The 11,956-nt window shown below is 39.8% G+C and overlaps 1 pseudogene; it reads right to left on the bottom strand.

Moving 5' to 3' along the window:
* Nucleotides 1-8,956: 8,956 nt before the first annotated feature.
* On the bottom strand, nucleotides 8,957-10,143 carry LOC105715285 (large ribosomal subunit protein uL3-like; annotated as a pseudogene).
* Between the last annotated feature and the right edge of the window lie 1,813 nt (nucleotides 10,144-11,956).

Below are 11,956 nucleotides of genomic sequence, written 5' to 3'. Positions count from 1 at the left end.
CCAATCACATTTGTCCTGAACTTCTGACCCACTCTTGCCAGCTCCAGAAGATATTTTTCCAAATGACCTGAGTCATGACTAATAACGTTTGTGTCTGAGGTTTCCATCTGTGCTGCATGGTAAATAGAGGCTGAAGCTGATTAATATTTTACAATCTGTGTTCACAGTTACTTGTGGGAAAAACAACTACTCATAATTCATTGAAGAGGACCCGGTGTTTCTTAGGTACTTTAGATTGTGTCTCTGTCTTTTTTAAAAAAAAGTTTGCATATTTGTTTTCAAGAAGAGCCCCAATGAATAAAACACTTTTTTTAGCCATATACTTTTTAGCCATATACTTTTTCAGTGTATTGCAATTTAATCAGCTGAATTGTGTTGCATAATTTTAGGCAGTCTACAAGATATTATGTTATTTTTTCCATAGCCTCCACAAAAATGATGATTTTAATGTGAATGAAGGACACTTCGGCAGCACCCACAGCTGCTAAGGGTAGCATGCTAATTAGGTTTAGCTTCTCCAGCCAAACATCAACACATCTGGGGAGGGAAAAGTACAACTTATTTCTTTCTGTTTAGGAAATAAACTCTAATAGAAAAATTGTAGAAGTTTATACAAGAATATATAAATTTCCCAGGAATAGAAAAAATTATTAATGACAACATTGAGAGAGAAAGGGAGATGGGGGGAAGAAAAAGAAAGAGAGAGAGAGAGAACTATGTGAAGGTATTATTGGTACTCATATTATTAATGATTCACTATTGATGTCTAGTAGAAAAGTGATTATTATGTAATTTTGAAACTAATTGATATTTGGTAAGCTTAATTGAGGCAGTTAGAATAAGAGAGACAAACTCCTTGCCCTAAAGGTTCATACAATGAAATTAAGAATATGAATATTTATCAATTTAGGAGATACTGTGAGGATATATGGACAGAATAACTTAAGCAACACTGGATATTTCCTGTCTATCTTGTGTCTGCAGGTAATAGTAGTGTTCCCCATCGAGGGAGGCCATTCTCCCCCACTGTAATCACTAAGTTGTTCAGATTTCCAATTAGAGTTCCTCATCCCACACCATTGTACTAGTATGGGGCCTAAAACTTGATAGTTTTATATTGAGGTAATTACGGCATTTAATTTTTGGTTCAACTGCTATTGATCTAAGAATGAACATGACAAGCTGAGAGAAGCATTGTATTTTCTTTGAATTCTCCTTATTTTAACTAAAGAGAGCAAATTCTTCCTCTTCTCTGGTCTCAAGCATCACCCAGTAGTACCTGTACCATCTGTTTTCCTAAGTAATAAAATGGTCTAAAACATTAACAACATTCAACAACTAGAGAGCAGGCAGTCCTCCATCTCTGCAATCCTGGAGGCTTCAGCATTATCCTTAGGAGTGTGCTCTTCCCACAGAAACTTTTAGATTGTACGTAGGTCATGCTTCTTAAGCTGACTATGTAAAAATGGGTATGGAGATATTTAGAGGTGTACTTAGGTATACAAAGCCTAAAATATGCATGATATTATTTTTGAGAGCATTGATTTCGTGTGAAGATTTGTGAAAAGTGTTAATAATTTAACATGTAGGTGGCAGAAACCATTTTTACATTAAAAGAAACATTGACAGATCAAGGAGTAGAATGTGAAATTTGCAAACGTTTTAAGGGGTCATACTGACACTTGAAATATTTCATATTTTAGATGGCACCTTTGGGCTATGTTCCTGGCTCCCTGAGGACAATATTAAATTTCCTATACCATGTACTCAGTGGAAAAGCTTAAGAAGATTATCCTAGATGCTTCTTGATGTTAAAAAAGATCCAGATATTTGTATTTTCTTCTCAATATCCTGTTTTGAGTAACTGAAGACCTCTTTGTTTCTTTTCTATGTTCTTTTTAAGTATAACCAAGGATCCTGGGAGAAACAAAAGTTTGAATAGTTACTGTGGGCTACAAGCACAACTTAAGTAATTTTTCATTTCTAATTGATAACCCAGGAATTCAAGTTGGAAAAAGCCTAGCAAATGTTCCAGTTCTTCCTGAGGATCTGCAGTAAAAGTGCTTATTAAGGACTATAATGTTATTCACTGCAAAGTTCTCTTGTCTCTTAGCATTTTTTTGAATACTTTTCTAAAAATCAGTCAATGGACTACATTTAGGCACATATTCTTGAGTCCTAAAATTTCTTAAAGCTTCTCCTAAGTAGACATTTGGATTTAAAATTATTATTTTTCTTCAGTACTAGATCACAACCATATGATTATAAGCAATTATTTCCTCATTCATACGTTAGAGGAAAAAGTAAATAATGTTATGTTAAACCCAGAAAAAGGTTGACGTCTGACAAGTGAAGCTGGAATATCTCATGTGTTAAGAAGTTAAAGTTATGTACATAGCATCTGACAAAAATAAAATAAGAAACTCCTTAAAATGTACTTCCTTCAGTATTCAGTATGTATGTTCCATGAAGAAAAAAATTGAAATGAAAAACTCAGGAAGTTGATTCTGAGTATGCAACCAAACTACTCATTCATTGGCCAAATTTTAACAGATGAATATAGGCTTAAACAAAATCAGACAGCAGTATAGGTGTTAACTCCCTTAATATAAAAGGGGCATTTTTAAAAAGTGCAAAGTGCATGTTGAAACATAGTTTCTTTCTGCCTGGCAAGAATAACAACAGAATTAGAATGCTGCAGTCCAAGAAACTTGGCATAATCACTTCGCTGGTCCTGGTCTTTATTTGCCATTGATATCCAGAATCAAGTGGCTCCTAGAAATTGGGGAGAGTTTTTTTGTTCACAGTCTCCAAGGGAAGAGTCAATTACCTTTGAACAAAATTTTCAATGTTCTTTAGTGGATTCACACACAAGGAAAAAATTCTTCAAAACGAATTGTCTTTTAATAATGTAAACAATCATCCTTAAATTATCTTTTCTCTTTGGTTTAGTTTTTATCCTTATAGTTGCATGCCACATTTTCTTAAATGATACATGTCTATGTATATATTAAGTTCTATCATTAACAGGTTCCACCATTTAATGTTTATCGACATGAAAAGGGCATCTTTCTCTGGGCCCAATTGGTTAGCTATAACTTGTCCAATCAGAAAACCTTGCCATGATTTTCTTAAAATTGTGGGAAACTTTAAGGTCGTTTTATACGACACCAACAAAAAAGTTGACCTAGGAGTGTGAACAACTACTCAGCTGGGAATTTGCTGATTAATGAACGTATTATTCCCTTTGTCATGATTTTTAAAAACATTTTACTTTAAGTTCTTTATTTTACAGAACTTGCAGGACTGTTACATAGATATACACATGCCGTGGTGGTTTGCTGCCTCCATCTCCTTGTCACCTACATTAGGTATTTCTCCTAATGTTATCCCTCCCCAATCCCCTGCCCCTGGCTATCCCTCCCCTAGCCTCCCACCCGCCAACAGACCCCAGTGTGTGATGTTCCCCTCCCTGTTTCCATGTGTTCTCATTGTTCAACTCCCAATTATGAGTGAGAACATGTGGTGTTTGATTTTCTGTTCTTGTGTCAGTTTGCTGAGAATGATGGTTTCCAACTTCATCCACGTCCCTGCAAAGGACGTAAACTTATCTTTTTTTATGGCTGCATAGCATTCCATGGTGTAGATGTGCTGTATTTTCTTTATCCAGTCTATCATTGATGGGCATTTGGGCTGGTTCCAAGTCTTTGCTATTGTAAACAGTACCATAATGAACATACATTTGCACGTGTCTTTATAATAGAATGATTTATAATTCTTTGGGTATATACCCAGTAATGGGATTGCTAGGTCAAATGGGGTTTCTATTTCTAGATCCTTGAGGAATAGCCACACTGTCTTCCACAATGGTTGAACTAATTTACACTCCCAACAACAGCGTAAAAGTGTTCCTGTTTCTCCACATCCTCTCCAGCATCTGTCTCCTGATTTTTTTAATGATCACAATTCTAACTGGCATGAGATGGTATCTCAATGTGGTTTTGATTTGCATTTCTCTAATGACCAGTGATGATGAGCATTTATTCATATGTTTGATGGCCACATAAATGTTTTCTTTTGAAAAGTTTCTGTTTGTATCATTTGCCCACTTTTTGATAGGGTTGTCTGTTTTTTTCTTGTATACTTGTTTTGTTTTTTGTAGATTCTGGATATTAACCCTTTGTCAGATGGGTAGATTGCAAAAATTTTTTCCCATTCTATTGGTTGCTGGTTCACTCTAATGATTGTTTCTTTTGCTGTGCAGAAGCTCTTAAGTTTAATTAGATCCCATTTGTCTATTTTGGCTTTTGTTGCCAATGCTTTTGGTGTTTTAGTCATGAAGTTCTTGCCTACGCCTATATCCTGAATGGTATTACCTGTTTTCTTCTTGGGTTTTTATGATGTTCGGTCTTATGTTTAAGTCTTTAATCCATCTGGAGTTAATTTTTGTGTAAGCTGTCAGGAAGGGATCCAGTTTCAGCTTTCTGCATATGGCTAGCCAGTTTTCCCAACACTGTTTATTAAACAGGGGCTCCTTTCCCCATTGCTTGTTTTTGTCAGGTTTGTCAAAGATCAGATGGTTGTAGGTGTGTGGTGTTACTTCCAAGGCCTCTGTTCTGTTCCATTGGTCTATATCTCTGTTTTGGTACCAGTACCATGCTGTTGTGATTACTGTAGCCTTGTAGTATAGTTTGAAGTCAGGTAGCATGATGCCTCCAGCTTTGTTCTTTTTGCTTAGGATTGTCTTGGCTATGGGGGCTCTTTTTTGGTTCCATATTAAGTTTAAGGTGGCTTTTCAGTTCTGTGAAGGTCAATGGTAGCTTGATGGGGATAGCATCAAATCTGTAAATTACTTTGGGCAGTATGGCCATTTTCACAATACTGATCCTTCCTAACCATGAGCATGGAATGTTTTTCCATCTGTTTGTGTCCTCTCTTATTTCCTTGAGCAGTACTTTGTAGTTCTCCTTGAAGAGGTCCTTCATGTCCTTTGTTAGTTGTATTCCTAGGTATTTTGTTCTCTATAGCAATTGTGAATGGGAGTTCACTCATGATTTGGCTCTCTTTAAGTCTGTTATTGGTGTATAGGAATGCTTGTGATTTTTTCACATTGATTTTGTATCCTGAGATTTTGCTGAAGTTGCTTATCATCTTAAGGAGATTTTGGGCTGAGATGATGGGGTCTTCTAAATATACAATAATGTCGTTGGCAAATACAGAAAATTCAACTTCCTCATTCCTAATTGAATACCCTTTATTACTTTTTCTTGCCATATTTCTCTGGATAGAACTTCTAATACTATGTTGAATAGGAGTGATGAGAGAGGGCACACTTATCTAGTGCCATTTTTCAAAGGGAATACTTTTTGCCCATTCAGTATGATATTGACTGTGGGTTTGGCATAAATGGCTTTTATTATTTTGAGATATGTTCCATCGATACCTAGTATATTGAGAGTTTTTAGCACAAAGGGCTATTGAATTTTGTCAAAGGCCTTCTCTTCATCTATTGAGACAATCATATGGTTTTTGTCCTTGGTTCTGTTTATGTGATGGATTACGTTTATAAATATGTTCATGTTGAACCAGCCTTGCATCCCCAGGATGAAGCCTACTTGATCATGATGGATAAGCTTTTTGATGTGCTGTTGCAATTGGCTTGCCAGTATTTTATTGAAGATTTTTGCATCTATGTTCATCATGGATACTGGCCTGCAATTTTCCTTTTTAGTTGTGTCTCTGCCAGGTTTTAGTATGAGGATGATGTTCGTCTTATAAAATGAGTAGGGAGGATTCCCTCTTTTTGTATTGTTTGGGATAGTTTCAGAAGGAATGGTACCAGCTCCCCTTTGTATGTCTGGTTGAATTTGGTTGTGAACCCATCTGGACCTGGACATTTTTTGATTGGTAGGCTATTAATTGATGCCTCAACTTCAGACCATGTTATTGGTCTCTTCAGGGTTTAAACTTCTTCGTGGTTTAGTCTTGGGAGGGTGTAAGTATCCAGGAATTTATCCATTTCTTCTAGATCTACTGATTTATGTGCATACAGTTGTTTCTAGATTTACTGATTTATGTGCATAGAGTTGTCTGTATTGCTGTGGAATCCGTGGTGATATCCCCTTTATCATTTTTTATTGCATCTATTTGATTCTTCTTTTTTCTTTTTTATTAGTCTGGTTAGCAGTCTATCTATGTTGTTGATCTTTTCAAAAAACCAGCTCCTGGATTTATGGATTTTTTGAAGTATTTTTTGTGTCTCCGTCTCCTTCAGTTCTGCTCTCATCTTAGTTATTTCTTGTCTTCTGCTAGATTTTGAATTTGATTTTGCTCCTCTAGCTCCTTTAATTGTCACGATAGGGTGCTGATTTTAGATCTTTTCTCGCTTCTCATGTGGGCATTTAGTGCTATAAATTTCCCTCTAGACACTGCTTTAAATGTGTCCCAGAGATTTTGGTACTTTGTGTCTTCATTCTCATTGGTTTCAAATAACATCTTTATTTCTACCTTCATTTCATTATTTACCCAGTAGTCATTCAGGAGCAGGTTGTTCAGTTTCCATGTAGTTGTGTGGTTTTGAGTGAGTTTCTTAATCTTGAGTTCTAATCTGATTGCACTGTGGTCTGAAAGACTGGTTGTTATGATTTCTATTCTTTTGCATTTGCTAAGGAGTGATTTACTTCCAATTATGTGGTCAATTTTAAAGTAAGTGTGATGTGGTGCTGAGAAGAATGTATATTCTGTGGATTTTGGCATGGAGAGTTCTGTAGATGTCTATTAGGTCTGCTTGGTCAAGATCTGATTTCAAGTCCTGGATATCCTTGTTAATTTTCTGTCTCCTTGATCTGTCTTATATTGATAGTGAAGTGTTAAAGTCTTCCACTATTATTGTGTGGGAGCCTAAGTCTCTTTGTAGGTCATTAAGAACTTGCTTTATATACCTGGGTGCTCCTGTATTGGGTGCATATATATTTAGGATTGTCAGCTCTTCTTGTTGCATTGATCCTTTTACCATTATGCAATGCTCTTCTTTGTCTCTTTTGATCTTTGTTGATTTAAAGTCCATTTTATCAGAGATTAGCATTGCAATGCCTGCCTTTTTTTGCTCTCCATTTCCTTGGTAAATCTTCCTTCATCCCTTTATTTTGAGTCTATGTGTGTCTTTGCACATGAGATGGGTCTCCTGAATACAGTGCACTGATGGGTCTTGACTTTTTATCCAATTTACTAGTCCGTGTCTTTTGATTGGGGCATTTAGTCCATTTACTTTAAGGTTAATATTGTTATGTGTGGATTTGATCTTGCCATTTTGATACTAGCTGGTTGTTTTGCCCATTAGTTGACACAGTTTCTTCATTGTGTTGATATTCTTTACCATTTGGTACATTTTTGGAGTGGCTAGTACTGGTTTTCCTTTCCATGTTTAGTGCTTCCTTCAGGATCTCTTGTAAGGCAGGCCTGGTGCTGACAAAATCTCTCAGCAATTGCTTATCTGTAAAGGATTTTATTTCTCCTTCACTTATGAAGCTTAGTTTGGCTGGATATGATATTCTGGGTTGAAGGTTCTTTTCTTTAAGGATGTTGAATATTGGCCCCCACTCTCTTCTGGCTTGTAGGGTTTCTGCCAGGAGATCTGCTGTAAGTCTGATGGGCTTACCTTTGTGGGTAACTTGACCTTTCTCTCTGGCTGCCCTTAGCATTTTTTTCTTCATTTCGACCCTGGTGAATCTGAAGATTATGTGCCTTGGGGTTGCTCTTCTTGAGGAATATCTTTGCGGTGCTCTCTGTATTTCCTGGATTTCAATGTCAGCCTGCCTTGGTAGATTGGGGAAGTTCTCCTGGATAATATCCTGAAGAGTGTCTATCAGCTTGGATTCATTCTCCCCATCACATTCAGGTACACCAATCAAACATAGATTAGATCTTTTCACATAATCCCATATTTCTTGGAGGCTTTGTTCATTTCTTTTCACTCTTTTTTCTCTAGTCTTGCCTCTCATTTTATTGCATTGAGTTGATCTTCAATCTCTGATATATGTTCTTCTGCTTGATTGATTTGGCTATTGAAACTTGCGTATGCTTCGTGAAGTTCTCGTACTGTGTTTTTCAGCTCCATCAAGTCATTTATGTTCTTCTCTAAGCTGGTTATTCTAGTTAACATTTTGTCTAACCTTTTTTCATGGTTCCTAGTTTCTTTGCATTGAGTTAGAACACGTTCTTTTAGCTCAGAGAAGTTTGTTGTTACCCACCTTCTGAAGCCTGCTTCTGTCAATTCATCAAATTCATTCTCCATCCAGTTTTGTTCCCTTGCTGGTGAGGAGTTGTGATCCCTTGGAGGAGGAGAGGTGTTCTGGTTTTTGGTGATTTCATACTTTTTGCTCTGGTTTCTTCCCATCTTCATGGATTTGTCTACATTTTGTCTTTGAAGTTGTTGACTTTCGGATGGGGTCTCTGAGTGGACATCCTTTCTGTTGATGTTGAAGCTATTTCTTTCTGTTTTTTAGTTTTTCTTCTAAGAGGCCCCTCTGTTACAGGAGTGCTGGAGGTCCACTCCAGATCCTGCTTGCCTTGAAATCAAGTGCAGGGGCTACAGGACAGCTGTATGTTCCTTCCTCTGGCAGCTTCCTCCCAGAAGGATACCCACCAGGTGTCAGCCAGAGCTCTCCTTTATGAGGTGTCTCTTTGGATATATGGGGGTCAGGGAGCCACTAGAGGAGGCAGTCTGTCCCTTATCAGAACTTAAGTGCTGTGCTGGAAGCTCCGGTGCTCCCTTCAGAGTTGCTGGGCAGGACATTTAGGTCTGCTACAGCGGAACTCACAACTGCCCCTTTTCCCAAGTGCTCTTTCCCAGGGAGTAGGCTTTATTTATAAGTCCCTGACGTGGTGCTGCCTTTTTTTTTCTAGTGGAAAATAACTTTTATTGAGACCCCACCAGCTGCAGAATCTGCTCCTGGCATTAAGCTCTTTCTTCCTTTTCAATTCATTCTTTCTTGAGTGGTCCACGAATGCTTTCTTCTCCTCCATAGTCTGGAAGCAGCCATGGTCAAACTTGGAGGTGGTGTCAATGAACTTAAGGTCAATCTTCTCCAGAGTCCACCACTTGGTTTGCACCAGCAAGGACTTGTGGAGGGTGAGCACTCACTTCTTGGTTCCCACCACACAGTCTTTCAGCATGACAAAGTCATTGGTCACTTCACCATAGTGGACAAAGCCACCCAGAGGGTTGATGCTCTTGTCAGACAAGTCACAGTTGGTGGAGGCATTGTTCTTGATCACTTTGCCGTCCTTGATAAGGTAGCCCTGGCCGATCTTATAGATCTTCTTGTTGATCTCAGTGCAGTGATGGTAGCTTTTCTGCCCAGCGCATGCCACAGAGAAGGCCACATGGGCAGGATGCCATGCCCCAATACAGGCCACCTTGAGCAGGCCTCAGTTGGTCTTGTGGGGCAGCTTCTTAGTGTGCCAACGACTGGTGACCCCTTTATAGCCTTTGCCCTTGGTCACCCCAATGACATCGATCATCTCATCCTGCCCAAGCACGTGGTTCATAGGTACCTGCTGCTCCAGTCTTTTGCAGGCCCAGTCCAGCTTCTCAGCCACGGTGCCTCTGTTCACCTGGATCTCCATCAGGTGGGCTTTCTTCTGGTGCAGAGGAAGCAGGCGCATCTGGGTGTGGGCAATTGTTCATGCTGCTCAAGTCCTTCTTTAGCTGCTTCTTGCCATCCTCATCCTGCCATTTATTGCAGTACTTGGTGAAGGCCTTCTTCTTAGATTTATGTTAGTTCTTATAGAAACGCCTCTGGCACTCATTGCTGATGTGCTCAGTGAAGATGGTCTTAAAGGTCCGGAGGCCTCTAGGGGTTTCCACATGGCCCACAATCCCACAACCACCATGAGTGGCATCTCCACAATGGTCACAGCCTCTACCACCTCCTTCTTGTTCACCTTGGATCCTGGCCTGTGGACTTCCCACACAATATGGGTCATGCCAGCCTTGTATCCCAGGAAGGCTGTGAGGTGGACCGGCTTGGAAGGGTCATTCTTGGGGAAGCTCTTCACCTTCCCACGATGCCTGCTGCTGCACTTCAGAGGCAGGAAGCTGAGGGACCCATGTCTGGGAGCGGAGAACTTTCTGTGAGACATCATGCCACTGGTCCAGCCCATAGAGATGATGCTGCCTTTTTTCAGGGTTGCCCTGCCCAGGAAGGAGGGAGTCTAGTCACAGTCTGCCTGCAGAGGTGTTGCTGAGCTGCCACTGACTCTGCCTAGCTTCTGCATAAATGTCCTTGGGATTTTCTTCACACAAGTAAGGTTAGAACTGCCTCAGTAATGGCGGACTGCCTCAGTAATGGCTCCCCACCAAGCTGGAGTATCCTGGGTCGAGCTCAAACTGCTGTGCTGGCTGTGATGAAACTCTCTAGCCAGTGGGTTTCAGTTTGCTGGTCTTTGTGGGGGTGGGACTCGCTGAGCCAGATCACTTGGCTCCCTGCCTTCAGCTCCATTTTTCTCAGGGGAATGGGCAGCTCTGTCTTGCAGGTGTTCCAGGCACCAGTTAAAACGGCCACCCAGATTTGTGCTGGAAACCTGCGGTTCTTGTCGGCAGGGCGGGAATCTCCTGGTCTGTGGGCTGTAAAGTCTGTGGTAGCAGTGCAGTATCTGAACTGGAGTGACAGAGTGGCCGGAAAAGTCCCTGATGGCCTCCATTGTGTAGGAGGGGGGTCCTCTGGCCTGTTGCACTGCCCGAGTGAGGCAGTGCCCCACCCTGCCTTGGTTTGCCCTCCCTGGGCTACATCCCTTTGTCATGATTTTTAATGGATTCATACTAACTCTAGAAAAATGTTGCAAACGTTTAGCAGAATGTATCCTGCTTCTTTTCAAATCTCCAGCCTTCTTGTGTCTTTGCAGACTCATCTTTCTTTCTCTCTCTATTCATACTGTGGTCCAGCTGAGGTAGGAGATAAGCAGGACTTGTTTTCCCACCCTGCTAATCCAAACAAGATGTAGCAGAGAAACTGCCCAAAATCAGCTAGGACCAAGATGGCGACAAAAGCGATCTCTAGTTGACCTACTTGCTCATTTACTCTAATTATAGTGCATTTGCATAAGATACTCTCACCAGTACTGTGGCAGTTTGCAGATGATGCCATGGCAACAACCAGAAAGTTACCTAATATGGTTCTGGGAACTTCCCACTCCTTCTCTGGAAGTTTGTGAATAACCCACTCCTTCATTAGTATATAATTGCGAATAGGTGTACATATAGTTAGCCAACAATCCAGGAGTGCTACTCTGCTCTATTCTGCCTATGTGGTCTCCCTGCTTTGTCTATGGTGAAACCGTTTTGCTTAATGCTGTTGCTCAAATAAACTTGCATCCCTTCACTGTTGGCTGGCTCTTGAAATCTTTCCTGAGTGAAACGGAAAACCCTCCAGAGCAGAGCAGAATATTTTAGGGTTCGCCTGCATCACAACCCCTCTGAGTATGCTGTTTTATGTTTCTTCAGTTGTGCCCCTACATGCCCTCCTGCTTGTGTGTTATTTTTAACCCCTATATAATCATCAGTCCCTTTGAGAAATGTTTGATTGACATCTTTCAGTAAAATTTATTCTCTTCCTGTTTATGCTGTCAAGATTTTGCTACTTACTACTAGTGCGTTACAAATTACAGTGATCATATATATTTATGTATCTTTAATTAGACTATCGAACTGTGAAGTCCGGGACTTAGTTTTATTCTTTTTGCAACTTCAGTGCCACAGCCCCTGGCAAGTAGTACAAAATAATTTCCCCCCCAACATTTTAATATGAAGATATGCAAATATAAAAAAGAGACAAATTGATACAATCAATACATCTGCACAAAATGGATACCATTAGCACAGTAACCATGACCTACATTTAATGTTTTATATTTTCTATTATTTTCTTAGTTGATATTATTGTCTATAAATATGTAG

The sequence above is a fragment of the Aotus nancymaae genome, unplaced genomic scaffold (assembly GCF_030222135.1).
Source record: "Aotus nancymaae isolate 86718 unplaced genomic scaffold, 86718_ANA_hifiasm-v0.15.2.pri h1tg000014l, whole genome shotgun sequence".
Lineage (NCBI taxonomy): Eukaryota > Metazoa > Chordata > Mammalia > Primates > Aotidae > Aotus > Aotus nancymaae.
The sequence above is the reverse complement of the archived record's forward strand: the minus strand, read 5'-3'. Positions and strand labels throughout refer to the sequence as shown.